The sequence below is a fragment of the Lathyrus oleraceus genome, chromosome 3 (genome assembly GCF_024323335.1).
Source record: "Lathyrus oleraceus cultivar Zhongwan6 chromosome 3, CAAS_Psat_ZW6_1.0, whole genome shotgun sequence".
Lineage (NCBI taxonomy): Eukaryota > Viridiplantae > Streptophyta > Magnoliopsida > Fabales > Fabaceae > Lathyrus > Lathyrus oleraceus.
In genome coordinates, this window is record NC_066581.1 from 461,151,063 (window position 1) to 461,164,648 (window position 13,586).

At 39.8% G+C, this 13,586-nt stretch overlaps 1 non-coding gene across 1 annotated transcript; it reads left to right on the forward strand.

Moving 5' to 3' along the window:
• The first annotated feature begins 12,466 nt into the window (after nucleotides 1–12,466).
• LOC127133693 (small nucleolar RNA R71) lies at nucleotides 12,467–12,573 on the forward strand. The gene has a single exon (XR_007807643.1). It is a non-coding gene; the product is annotated as a small nucleolar RNA R71 (small nucleolar RNA).
• Nucleotides 12,574–13,586: the final 1,013 nt, after the last annotated feature.

Here is a 13,586-nt window from a genome sequence, read left to right on the forward strand (position 1 = left end):
TGAGGTTCTTGAGGACCAGTGATGGGTATAACTTTGCATAAGTCATAGGAATAGGGTCAAAGGAGACCTTCTTTCTCTCAAAATTTTGTTGGTGATGACTGTTGTTGTTGTAGTTGGTTCTTTGTTGCGGTTGTTGTTTATGTTGTTATTGCTGAATTGGAACTGAATAATTAGAATTGTTGGAAAAAACCGATATTACAAAGGAAACTTGATGTTGATGTTGACGAGGTTAAGAAATTTTTCTGACATGAGGCCTTCTCTGCCTCCCTACTGACACTGAGTTAGTTTCTCCATCCTTCCTCTTGGAGAAACTCCCACCATATTTCTTGTTGGCTAATGCTTCTTCTTTAGACAAACGTCCTTCACGGACTCCTTCTTTTAGTCTCATCCCCATGTTTACCATTTCGGTAAAATCATTGGGGGAACTTGTAATCATATGTTTGTAATAAAAGGACCTCAACATCTTCAAGAAGATCTTCGTCATTTCTTTCTCTTCAAGAGGCAGACTTATCTGGGCAGCCAGTTCTCTCCATCTCTGGGCATACTCTTTGAATGTCTCTTTATCTTTCTGAGACATAGACCTCAAGTGGTCTCTATCGGGCGCCATATCCACATTGTACTTATACTGCTTGACAAAGGCCTCACCTAAGTCATTGAAAGTACAGATGCTTGCATTGTCCAGACCCATGTCCCACTTCAAGGAAGCCCTAGTCAAACTGTCTTGGAAATAGTGAATCAATAACTAATCATTATCAGTTTGAGTAGACACTTTTCTGGCATACATAACAAGATGGCTTAGCAGGCAAGTATTCCCTTTGTATTTTTCAAAGTCTGGGACCTTGAATTTCACCGGGGTCTTAACATTGGGGACCAAGCAGAGTTCAACAGCACTCTTCCCAAACAAGTATTTCCCTCTCAGAGTCTTCAACTCTTTGCGCATCTCGAGGAACTGATCTTTCATTTCATCCATCTTCTCATATACATCTAGACCCTCAGACGGCTCAGAGTGGTAGGTAGTGTCCTCAACACGAGGAAAAGTGTGACCAACCGGAGGTGGCACCAACATGACCGGGCTAAATGCTGGTAGAGAAACATATATGGGCTCATACCCTTCTGGCATAGAATTTGACGGCATTCCCCAAGGGAATCCAGCGGGCATATAAGGAATGGATTGACTGGAAATGGCAACTGGAACAGTTGAAGTAACAACCTCAAAAATGGCAGTCCTTTAAGGAAGAGGAGTTGCAGGAGTTGGTGAAGACTGATTTTATGCAGTAATGACAGATTCCATCAGCACCGTCAATCTGGCGATCTCATCCTTCAGCTCTCGATTTTCTTGCTCTAGATGCTCCATGATCTTCGGTTGATTAGCGCGAGTATTATAACGATGAATCAGCTTGGCTGATGCACAGAAGAAGAACTGATAAGACATATGGCCAACAAACCTGTCATGTGATACGTCTCGTGATTGTATATAAAAAATAGTTTACCGGGTACTTGACTACAAGTGTACAGTCCAGTCGTTTTAGTTTTAAAAGATATCGAACCCATAGGGACCGGTGGTCAAACTAATGCTATCGATGTTAATATGTTTAGTTAAGGAGATGATTTTTAGAGGTTTGGTTGAACAAAAACTAAATCTAAAGGAACCTAAGTTTTAAGAAAATATTAATAGAGGGATATTAGTATGCAACACATTAATCGTCAGGGATTCGATAAGTCACCGGTGTATATTTTAAGTACCAAATATCTTTCCGTAGGAAATACTTATTTAAAAGGCTTTATCTCACACTCTCGTGATTGTTGACTCAGACTATACTTTTAAGTTAGAATGTACGCTCTCGTTGTCCCATTTGAAGTTAAAAATACATTTTGAAAATAAATAAGTTCTAATTGCTTTTAAAGTGCTCCCGTTGTTTTTAAAATTAATGCCTAGTTTTTACTATCCAGTTCGACCCTCACGCTCTCGCGATTGTCGGTTCTCACCTTAGTTAATCTTCCACTCTCGTGGAAAAACCGTATTAAATAGCTTATCACTCTTGTGACAAAGTTTATTAAATTTAAATTAAAAATCACGAGCAAAAAGATTGTTTGAGAAAAGAAGTTTTACACTGATTATTATTAAATCCCGTCTAATTAAATTGTTTACATACCGATACCGGTAGTTTAGTCGGACATGTTAAATAACGCAAACACAGACGAACATAAACAGATCAACAATAAAGCAAACATGATTATAATAATAATAAAGCAATAATAATAATAATAATTGAATAAAAACCTGGAAATTGGATTAATAGAATATGCCGAATCTTGAAGTACTTGAGCAGTCCTCCACAGGTCGGTAGGATTCTGCTTCTTCGAAATAATTGCTTAAACTAAATTAAATAAATTGCATTAGTTCCCTAGTGTAGGAAACTACTACTTTAGCTAAATGAAAAACAGAAAGGGAAAGGAAAAATCAAAGCTCTGAACGGAACGGTAAACAAATTGCGGTAAAAGAAAACAATGCTACTGAAGAAAAATAATAGAAAACAGAATTGCTGGGGAAAATAAATGTAGAGAAAAATCTTGAAAGATGGCTTCAGGGAGGAAAATTAAGCGTGCCCGTAGGTTTCCAACTTCCAACACTAGGGAAGTTGAGCGAAATAAGGGTGACTTGGTTGAGTGAGAAATTCACGGGAAAATGGCTAAGGAACGAGAAAAATGGTCGTGTGGATCACTTCTGTTGACAAATTCAATATGCTGCTTTTGGCCTTATGACGGTCGTGGTGGGCCTATGACGGTCGTGACACCCGGGGCGGGACGGTCGTGACAGGGTTTGTGACGGTCGTCACATGCACATGATTTGTATTTTATGCTTTTCTGCTGTTTTCTCTTCTGTTTCTTCTTATTTTTCTTCCTTTTCTAAACTTTGCTCATTTAAACATGGGAATTGAAATACCTGCAAAAATAACTCGAACACTTGCAGAATAAACTTTGCTCCTTTTCTGCTTTTGAGTGTAAATCAAGGAAAATATACAATGTATTTTCGCGTTATCAAACTCCCCTAAACTTGAATCTTTGCTTGTCCTCAAGCAAATGATCTGTATAAAATTTGAAACACTAGTTAAACGCGAATACATAACACATTTCTAATTCGTACGTGGTTGCTAGGTACTTCGTTAAGATGACAGATACTCAAGTAAAACACTAAAGATACAGTGACGACACAAGCAATAAGCATTAACATAGATCTCTCTTTTGTACAAACCAGTTCGAATCATGCTATTATAGCTCACCTAATGTTTCTCGTTCCTATTTCACCCGGTTTCATTCTAGCGCAATCACATTAAGCTCTTTGCCTTTACATGCACTTAGTGAAGTAGCCGATTAGTGGCTTTGATCCTTTTTTAGCACGGGGTCTGGTACACTAGTGTGGTAACCCTTTATATATCCCATTTGAAGGTTGTGGGGGATCGAATCGTAGTTCGCCCTACCGAGTCCAGTACCAGGTACCTCTGAACCAACCAGCAACGGGTTTTTCTGATCCTTCCTTTTGTACATATTGCAACCGTTTGTATGGTGCATTTTCAATTTCTCGATAGCAAAATTATGAAGGATCTTCTTAATTCGTAGGAATCAATCACTTATATTCATCAGCTCTTCACATGGTAAGTGTTTAAGACGGTGTTGACTGCTAGTATAAACTACTAGAGGTTAATTTAGGACGGAGACTTAAGGTATCGGTATAATGGGTATTCAAATTGATCTCACAAAAGTGAGAGATCTAAGGTGTCAGAACGGTATCAATCTTGTTAGATTTTTCTCAGCTTCCTAACAGAACCTATGTAAGACAACCTATATACTTGTAGGGTATGGATTTAACATAAAAACAAAAAAAAATTGTTATGGCAATTTAGATAGAAATAAATGAACGATTAGATACAAACAAATAAACGAAAGACAAATTTTTTGTTATGGCTAAAAATAGAAACATATAAGGAAAAGACAAGGATTCCCTCCCAAACTTAAACAAAGCATTGTCCTCAATGCGACATTATAAAGAATGAAAAGGGAAGAAACATGAAGATTGCTACTCTTCGCCACGACGTTGGGTTCTGCGTGCTCTAACTCTTGCTCGTGCACGATCACTTCTACCATGCTGGGTAGGATCCAACCCCACATGCTAAGTGTACTCTTGGATGGCATCAATGCGATGTATCAAGGAACTAATCTCTTCAGAAAGTTCCACCATCCCCTGGTCATGCCAGTTCACATAGTCATGCTGATCCCTCTGTATCTGCTGGATCGTTTGCAACATTTCCGTCTGGAGCTCCTCCATCCTCTGGTTATGTCGCAACATCTCAGCGTAGATGTCTTCCATGGTGGAGGGTCAGCGCTCATTTCTTCGCTGGTCCGGGGAAGATGTCTCTGCAGCATACTCAGGAGGTGGTTGTGGCATTTGTCGGTCAAGTTCCTCCTCAAGTTCATCCGCTCCATTATTAGGATCTCCTTCATTGGGCTCAGGAGCGTTCAGATCAAAAATCCAATTCTCCATATTCTGTGGATCTGTACGGTTCCCGTTGGGCATAATGATGCATCGAACTATCTTGTTCTGAACCACAAGGTGGTACTTCCCGTCGTCTCTGACCTTGATGAGGTGCGAGGAACGATAATAGTCGATGTTGAGGAACTCGGACGACAAGGCAGGTAAGTTGGCGAGCCTATCCCCCAGATTTAGGCCTAATGCTATGGAGGTGATGATTCCTCCAAAATTGAACGACGTGTTGCCTCTCATGCAGGAAGCTTTTATGTTGGCCAACAAGAATGGGGTGGCATTGAACGCCATCGGAGTGAACACACAGTGAAGAAAGAAGAGCTCCTTAGAGTTTACCTTATGATTATTGACTCTTCCGAAAACCGTGTGTCCTAAGACTCGGTTGAAATATCTTATAGCCGGGTTGTGGATGTACGTTGTGTTGAGCGCATCCCAACTTGTGACGTTCACGTTGGTGTGGCTGTGCCACACTCCAAATTCTATTTTCGACCATCCGTCCGGAATACAGCAGTGAACTCCATCTCCATGTCGGAAACCAAGTATTCGCGCTATTTGAGTTTGGTTCAGGGAATACCCGGTACCGAACATTCTAAATGTGGCGGCTCCGGTGAGAAACTGAGTTGCACCATGAGGGGTTATATAGGAGAACGAACTCATGAATTCCAGGGTCAACGCCTCATAAGTTGGTTGCGGGTTGGTGCAGAGTTGTGTCCACACCCTCTGAAAGCTCCAACTCCGTCAAATAGTCATTATCAACGTACCTTGTAGCTTGGACTGAACGTCGATAGAATCTGAGGTAGTTGTCTCTCTGTCGCTCGCCGGCTTCTCCCTCTATGAATACTATATTTGAAAGGTCGGAAGCAGCTCTCTCTTGACGGGCCATTGAGTGTGCGAATTTCAAATATAGGTTTTGGTGGAAGAGATGGATTTCATGAGTTATAGGGAACTCACTCGTTTCTCGCTTGAAATAGGATGTGATGGAAGGGTTAATGGAGAAAAAAGTGGTGTGAGTGGGATGGTTAAGGAAAACAGAAGGATTAGATGAGGAAGAAAAAGAGAAGTGCGCCTGTTTTTATAGGGAAACAGAACGCGCCTTCTGGATCCGTGACGATCGCCACAGGGCTGTTACGGTCGTCACACGTAACGGTCTTGCGTAACGGTCATATGCAACGGTCGTGTGTAATGGTCATATACTTCATGTGTGACGGGCGTGGCGTTTCTGTGACCGACGTCACGCCTCTATGACGGGCGTAACACTGCATGTGACACTCGTCACATGCAACGGTCACAATTTTTTGCAAAAAGGCCAAACAATGTAAAAAATTTAATAGCAGTAACACAATAGTAACGATAGTAGAAACACAGTAATAAAGTAATTTCAGCAGCAATATAAAATAAAATAAGAGCATTATGGAATTAACAGCAGTAAAAATAAACTGACGGAGGTAAATTAAATTTATTGTAGAAGCAAAAAGAAATTACAATGCTATTAAAAGACTAAAGTTAAATGTAACATTAAGCATTAAAATAAATAATAGAAATAAAAGTTCTCCCTCCCCACACTAAAACATAGTAGTGTCCTCATTGCTTTAATGTGAGTAGGAGAATTCAGCGGTCAATGTAATCAGCCACAGTTCTGTCCCAAAGCAGCTACAGCCTGTTTCAAGTGATCAAATTGTTCGACGGCGACATCCATTAAGCCTAAGACATCAAGGCACGTGCTCTTTATTTCATCTTTCACAATAGTAATGTCAGTGTGGAAACCATCCAAACGGGTAAGGATTATGGTCATATTTTCGGCATAGGATGGAATTTTCGGTTCATCTAGGTTATAGTAGTTTGGAGGGGTTTCAGGGTCAAATTCATCAACAGAGATAGGGTCATCTAAATACTCATACATAGGCAGTGTCTCAGGAGGTGATGGTGGAGCAATGTGGTGTTCATCTAAATCATATAACCTGTTATTTTGGTTATGAACACTTGTTCTCTCATGGTTTGGTAAGGTAAATAGCTAGACAACTTCATTATTAATTAGGTAGTCAAAAGTATTCGGCCCAAGGTTTCCTATAATTCTTCGGTCGAAGCAAAAGTCAATATCCATGGGTCGGATGTGTCCAAAAGGTGCATGCTCGTAAAGTGGGCGTCTAAGTCCAATGGCATCAGCTATCACGGTTACTAAGTTGCCTATTATGATTGGGGCACGATTGTTCTTTGCATGGTGAACGAATCTTTCTATCATAAATGCCATAGCATTGACATGTCGACCTTGGTCGACACAGAGTAAGATGAAAAGTTCATCCCGTGACACTAAGATGTTGTTCGCTTCTTTTCCAAATAGGGTGTGGGCTAATATTTTGTTGAAGTAGAGGATAGCAGGGTTGTGTATCATTTGGGAGTGCATCTAGTGTGGGTCAGGGTGGTAGTCTCCAGTTAAACTACCCCAAAAGTAATCTAGGTCGATGTCATCGATTAATTCCTCCTGGCGGATAGTGAATACAAATGGGCCACTAGGAAATCCTAGGAGGTCAGCAAGGTCTCTACGGGTATAAGTGAAGTCCATACTAAATAGCCTAAAGGAAATTAACCCTTTGTCGAGTCCATAACCATGCTCAGGGTTGTAAACTAGGGAGCTAAGGAATTCTAGGGTAAGCTCACGGTATGTGGTAAACCTTCTCTTAATAGCAGCATTCTCCTAACCTAGCTGGTTAAACATAAACAAGATGCCATCTAGGATACCTAACCTATCCATGGTAGGTCCATCATAATATATGGATAAAGCCATATCCTTCTGAGCTAAATAATCATAACGCCTTCTCTGAACTCTTCCTCTGAAAACTGTATCTACTGGTTGCATGATGAAAGTTAGTTACTAACTAGTTATAAATTCTCCTGTTAATCAGTATCCAATATTTCTAAGTTAGTAACGAGAAGTAACAAGTACATTACTGCATAAAATCAAGGAAAGGGAGCAAAATAAAAGTAATAGTCAAAGAAGGGAAACGCTTAAAAACAAAAATAACAAATTAAAAAGAGGCGGGTTGTCTCCCACTAAGCACTTTGTTTAATCTCGTAAGTTCGACAGTAACGTTGCGATATACTAGTTTCGGGGTTGAGCAGGCAACTCTATAAGTCTTAGACTATTTGAATAGTCTCTATTGTCAATATTATGATAATGTTTTAATCGTTGCCCGTCTACCATAAACGGTTCACTATTTCTACCTTTGGTTTCTATCACACCGCTTTTAAAAACTTTTGTAATTTTGAAAGGGCCTGACCACCTAAATTTAAGTTTTCCCTTAAAAAGCTTAAGTCTTGAATTAAATAGTAGCACTACATCGCCAACATTAAACTCTTTCCTAGATATACGTTTATCGTGCCATTTTTTGGTTCGTTCTTTGTATATCTTGGCATTCTCATACGTGTCTAGTCGAAGTTCTTCCAATTCGTGAATGTCTAAAATTCGCTTCTCGCCTGCGGAAGTATAATTTAGATTTATGGTCTTAATTACCCAATAAGCTTTGTGTTCTAATTCCACAGGGAGATGACATGATTTACCATAGGCTAATTTAAAGGGTGTGGTCCCTATTGGGGTCTTGTAGGTTGTCCTATAGGCCCACAGAGCTTAATTTAGTTTAGATGACCAGTCTTTTTTAGATATTCCGACGGTCTTTTCTAGAATTTGTTTGATCTCTCTATTTGAAACTTCGACTTGCCCACTGGTTTGTGGGTGATAAGGTGTTGCTACACGGTGTCAGACTCCATACTTCAGAAGAAGTTTTCCAAAGATATTTGATATGAAATGGGAGCCACCGTCATTAACAACTAGTTTTGGCACACCGAATCTAGGAAAGATTATGTTCTTGAACAACTTAATCACTACTTGTGTGTCATTTGTCGGAGAAGCTACAACCTCAATCCATTTTGACACGTAATTGACAGCTACGAGTATGTACTTATTACCAAAAGAAGACGGGAATGGTCCCATGAAGTCAATCCCCTACACATCAAAGACTTCCACTTCTAAGATGCCTGTTTGTGGAATTCGTCGCGTCTTGAAACGTTACCAGTGCATTGGCACCAGCCGCAATTTATAACCGTATTATGGACATCTTTCCATAGAGTAGGCCAAAAGAGGCCCGATTGTAAGATCTTAGCACAAGTTTTTGAAGTGCTTGTGTGCCCACCATAGGGAGCAGAATGGCAATGAGAGATTACATCGTCTATTTCATCCTCAGGAACACATCGATGGAAAATATCATCGGTACCTTTTTTGAAAAGTAGAGGTTCATCCTAGTAGTATTGTTTTAAATCATGAAAGAATTTCTTCTTTTGTTGGTATGATAGGTTCGGTGGAAGTACTCCAACAGCTAGGTAGTTGACAAAATCAGCATACCATGGTAGAGTTGCATTCACATGAATTTATTCCATGAATTCTTATTTTTCGGTATCATTTAAGGTTAGTTCATACATGTCGCTTTCCATTTGGGCTATAAGTCGTTCGTAAGGGAAATCATCATTGATTGGAATTTGTTCAGGCTTATTCCCTTCGATTCGTGATAAGTGGTCTGCTACTACGTTTTCAATACCCTTCTTATCTTTTATCTCTAAGTCAAATTCTTGTAAGAGTAGGATCCATATTAAGAGTCTTGGTTTGGCATCCTTCTTACTTAGAAAATATCTAATAGTAGCGTGATCAGTATAGATGATGATTTTCGCTCCTACTAAGTAGGAACAGAATTTGTCTAAAGCGAACACAACAGTTAGAAGTTCCTTTTCAGTGGTGGCATAGTTCATTGGGGCAGGATCTAATGTTCTACTTGCGTAGTAGATAGCATGAAGTTTTTATCCTTTCTTTGTCCTAACACTGCGCCTACGACAGAATCACTCGCATTACACATGATTTCGAATGGCAATCTCCAGTCAGGTGGTTGCATGATAGGTGCGGTGATTAAAGATGTTTTTAATTGGTCAAACGATGTTAAACATTTCTCATCAAAGATAAAGTCAGCGTCTTTCATTAATAGACCAGTAAGTGGTTTGGTAATTTTCGAGAAATCTTTGATAAAGCGTCGGTAGAAACCGGCGTGTCCTAAAAAGCTTCGTATTTCTCGTACGGTTTTCGGAGGTTGAAGATTCTCTATGATTTCGATCTTAGCTTTGTCTACTTCAATTCTTTTATCAGATACTACATGTCCTAACACGATTCCTTGTTGGACCATGAAATGGCATTTTTCCCAGTTCAAGACGAGATTCACCTTTACACATCTTTCAAGTACCATTTCAAGGTTTGATAGACATCCTTCGAAGCTCTGCCCACAAATAGAAAAATCATCCATAAAGACTTCCATAATGTTGTCTATAAAGTCAGTGAAGATTGACATCATGCATCATTGGAATGTTGCGGGAGCGTTGCATAGTCCAAATGGCATTCGTCGATAAGAAAATGTACCATAAGGGCATGTGAAGGTTGTTTTTTCTTGGTCGTCAGGATGGATAGGAATTTGAAAGAATCCTGAATAACCGTCTAGATAGCAGAAGTGGGAATGCTTAGCCAATCGTTCAAGCATTTGATCAATGAAAGGCATAGGAAAATGATCCTTTCGAGTGGCATTGTTTAGTTTCCTATAATCGATGCACATTCTACTTCTGGTCACAATTCTTTGTGCCATAGATTCGCCTTTTTCGTTCTTAAAAACTATAACACCCCCTTTCTTGGGTACTACATGAACGGGGCTAACCCATTGACTATCGGAGATCGGGTATATGATTCCTGCATCTAATAACTTATTTACTTCATCCTTGACTACAATACTTAAGATTGGGTTGATCCTTCTCTGGTGTTCTCTAGAGGTTTTACAATCTTCCTCTAGCATAATGCGATGCATACAAATAGAAGGACTTATTCCTTTTAGGTCAGCGATACTGTAGCCTAACGCAGTTGGATATTTTCTTAAGACATTTAGTAACTTTTCAATTTCCATATGTCCTAAGTCAGGGTTGACTATTACCGGTCTTTTGAGTTCAGTGTCTAGGAATTCGTATCTTAGGTTTTTTGGTAGTGTTTTTCACTCTAAGTCTGGTTTCTTCGGGAATGGCATGTTGTTGAGTGTAAGTGCTAAGCATTCGCTTAGACTTTCATTTTGGTATGGTTCATGTCAATTATCATCTTCAAAGATTGGAGGGATTTGGATTTTCATTATATCAAAATATGTGGTTTCTTGCATCTCCATCTCTCTTACGCACTCGTCTATGACATCAAGTAGATAACAGGTATCGTGTATAGCTGGCGCTTGTAAGAATTTTGTCAAGATGAATTCAACCTTTTCTTCTCCAACTTCGAATGTTAGCTTACCTCTTTTCACGTCTATTATGGCTCTGACGCTAGCTAAGAATGGCCTTCCTAATATAATAGGTGTACTGCCATCTTCTTTGATATCCATGATTATGAATTCTGTAGGAATGTAGAATTGTCCTACACGTACTGTGACATTCTCTAGTATACCAACATGATATTTGATTGAGCGGTCAGCTAGTTAAACAGACATCTTGGTTGGTCTTAGTTCTCCCATGTTGAGCCTTTTACAGATGGTTAAGGGCATTACACTAATGTTGGCTCCTAAGTCGCATAGAGCTTTGTCTATGACGAACTTTCCAATGACACAGGGTATGGAGAAACTACCCGGGTCTTTTAGTTTGGAAGGCATGTTATTTTGGATTATTGCGCTACACTCAGCAGTAAGTGTAACTGTTTCGTTATCCTCGATCTTTTTCTTATTGGATAGGATCTCTTTAAGAAATTTGGAATATGAGGGCATTTGTGTGATGGCTTCTCTAAAGGGAATTGTAGTATTCAGTTGCTTCAGAAGTTCAACAAATTTCCTAAATTGCCCTACAGTTTTAGAGTTTGCGAGTCTTTGAGGATACGGAATGGGTGGTTTATAAGGCGGTGGAGGCACATAAGGTTTTTCTTTCTCTTTGGCCTCTTGGGTATTATCTTCCTTTTCCTTCTGTTCACTTACCTTCTCAGTTGTTGTTTTGTCAGATTTTTGGTTCATGGCAGGATTTTGGAGTCTTGGATCTACGGGTCTGTCTAGTTCTTTTCCACTCCTCAATATAACAGCATTTGCATGTCCTTTTGGATTAGGTTGCGGCTGTCCATGAAATGTGCCAGCGGGAGAAGCAGTAGATGCTTGTTGTTGAGCCACTTGTGAAATCTGTGTTTCAAGCATTTTGTTGTGGGTGGCTAAGGCGTCTACTTTGCTCGCTAATTGTTTAAGTTGCTCACTAGTATGTATGTTTTGGTTCAAGAAGTCTTTGTTTGTTTGAGCTTGGGTAGCTATGAAGCTTTCCATCATTAGTTCAAGGTTGGACTTCCTAGGCATGTTAGAAGCATTATTAGTTGCCTTTTGATATCCAAGCGGAACAGCGGGTGCTTGGCCAGGTGCATACAAGGCGCTGTTGTTCTAATACGAAAGGTTAGGATGATTTTTCCAACCTAGGTTGTAGGTATTCGAATAAGGATTTCCTTTTAAAAAATTTACTTGATCGGTGGGAACTCTTGCCAATATCTGACATTCTGGTGCAGTGTGTCCAGGAGTTCCACATAACTCACAGTTTGGAGTCACGGCAGCCACGGTAGCTGTGGGTGGTATGGTCAAGTTGTCTAACTTTTGAGCAAGGGCATCTACCTTTGCATGGACGTGGTCAAGGCTACTGATTTCGTACATTCCACCTTTTGTTTGGGACTTTTTTACTGGATTTCTTTCACCTCCCCATTGGCAATGGTTTTGGGCCATGTTTTCAATGAGTTGATAGGCTTCGTTGTATGGCTTGTCCATAAGTGCACCGCCTGCGGCAGCGTCTACTGTCAGTCTTGTGTTATACAAAAGCCCATTATAAAATGTGTAAATGATCACCCAGTCTTCAAGACCGTGATGTGGACATATCCTCATCATGTCTTTGTATCTCTCCCACGCGCCGTAGAGAGATTCTACATCTTTTTGTCGAAATCCATTGATTTGAGCTTTCAGCATAACAGTTTTGCTTGGCGGAAAATATTGGGATAAGAAAACGTTCTTCAGTTCTTCCCATGTAGTAACTGAGTTTGATGGAAAGGATTGCAACCAAGCCCAAGCTCTGTCTCGTAGAGAGAAAGGAAAAAGGTGTAGTCTTACCGCATCTTGAGATACACCATTCGCCTTCACAATGTCTGCGTACTGTACAAACTTGGTCGAATGTTCATTAGGGTCGTCCGTAGGATTTCCAGCAAATTGATGTTGTTGGACGGCTGATAATAATGAGGGTTTTAACTCGAAATAATTTCGATTGATAGCAGGGGCAGCAATGCTGCTGTGAGGTTCTTGTTGGGACGGGGTAGCGTAGAAATTAAGAGGACGATTATGTGGTTCCACTGTAGCCATGGTTGGTTTTTCGACTAGTTCAGCAGTAGGAAAGAAGATATCGGGAATATCGTACCTTCGTTGGTACTCTAGTATTCGATGTCTTAAATATAAGAAATGCTCTAATTTAACAATTGGTGGTGCTAATTTTTCGCCTTATGAGCGAGTACTTGGCATACAATCGGGGAAATAAGGGAAAGGAAATTCGTTTTTTACCTTAGTCTATATTACGCAACGAAAGAATCGCATTATTTAACTAAATCAGGTCCCTGACAACGGCGCCAAAAACTCGATACGTCTCATGACTGTATATAAAATATAGTCTATCGGGTACTCGACTGCAATTGCATAGTCCAATCGTTTTAGTTTTAAAAGATATCAAACCCACAGGGACCGATGGTCAAACTAATGTTATCGATGTTACTATGTTTAGCTAAGGAGATTAGTTTTAGAGGTTTGGTTGAACAAAAACTAAATCTAAAGGAAGTTATGTTTTAAGAAAATATTAATAGAGGGATAGCAGTATGCAACACATTAATCGTCAGGGATTCGATAAGTCACCGGTGTATATTTTAAGTACCAAATATCTTTCAGTAGGATATACTTATTTAAAAGTCTTTATCTCACACTCTCGTGATTGTTGACTA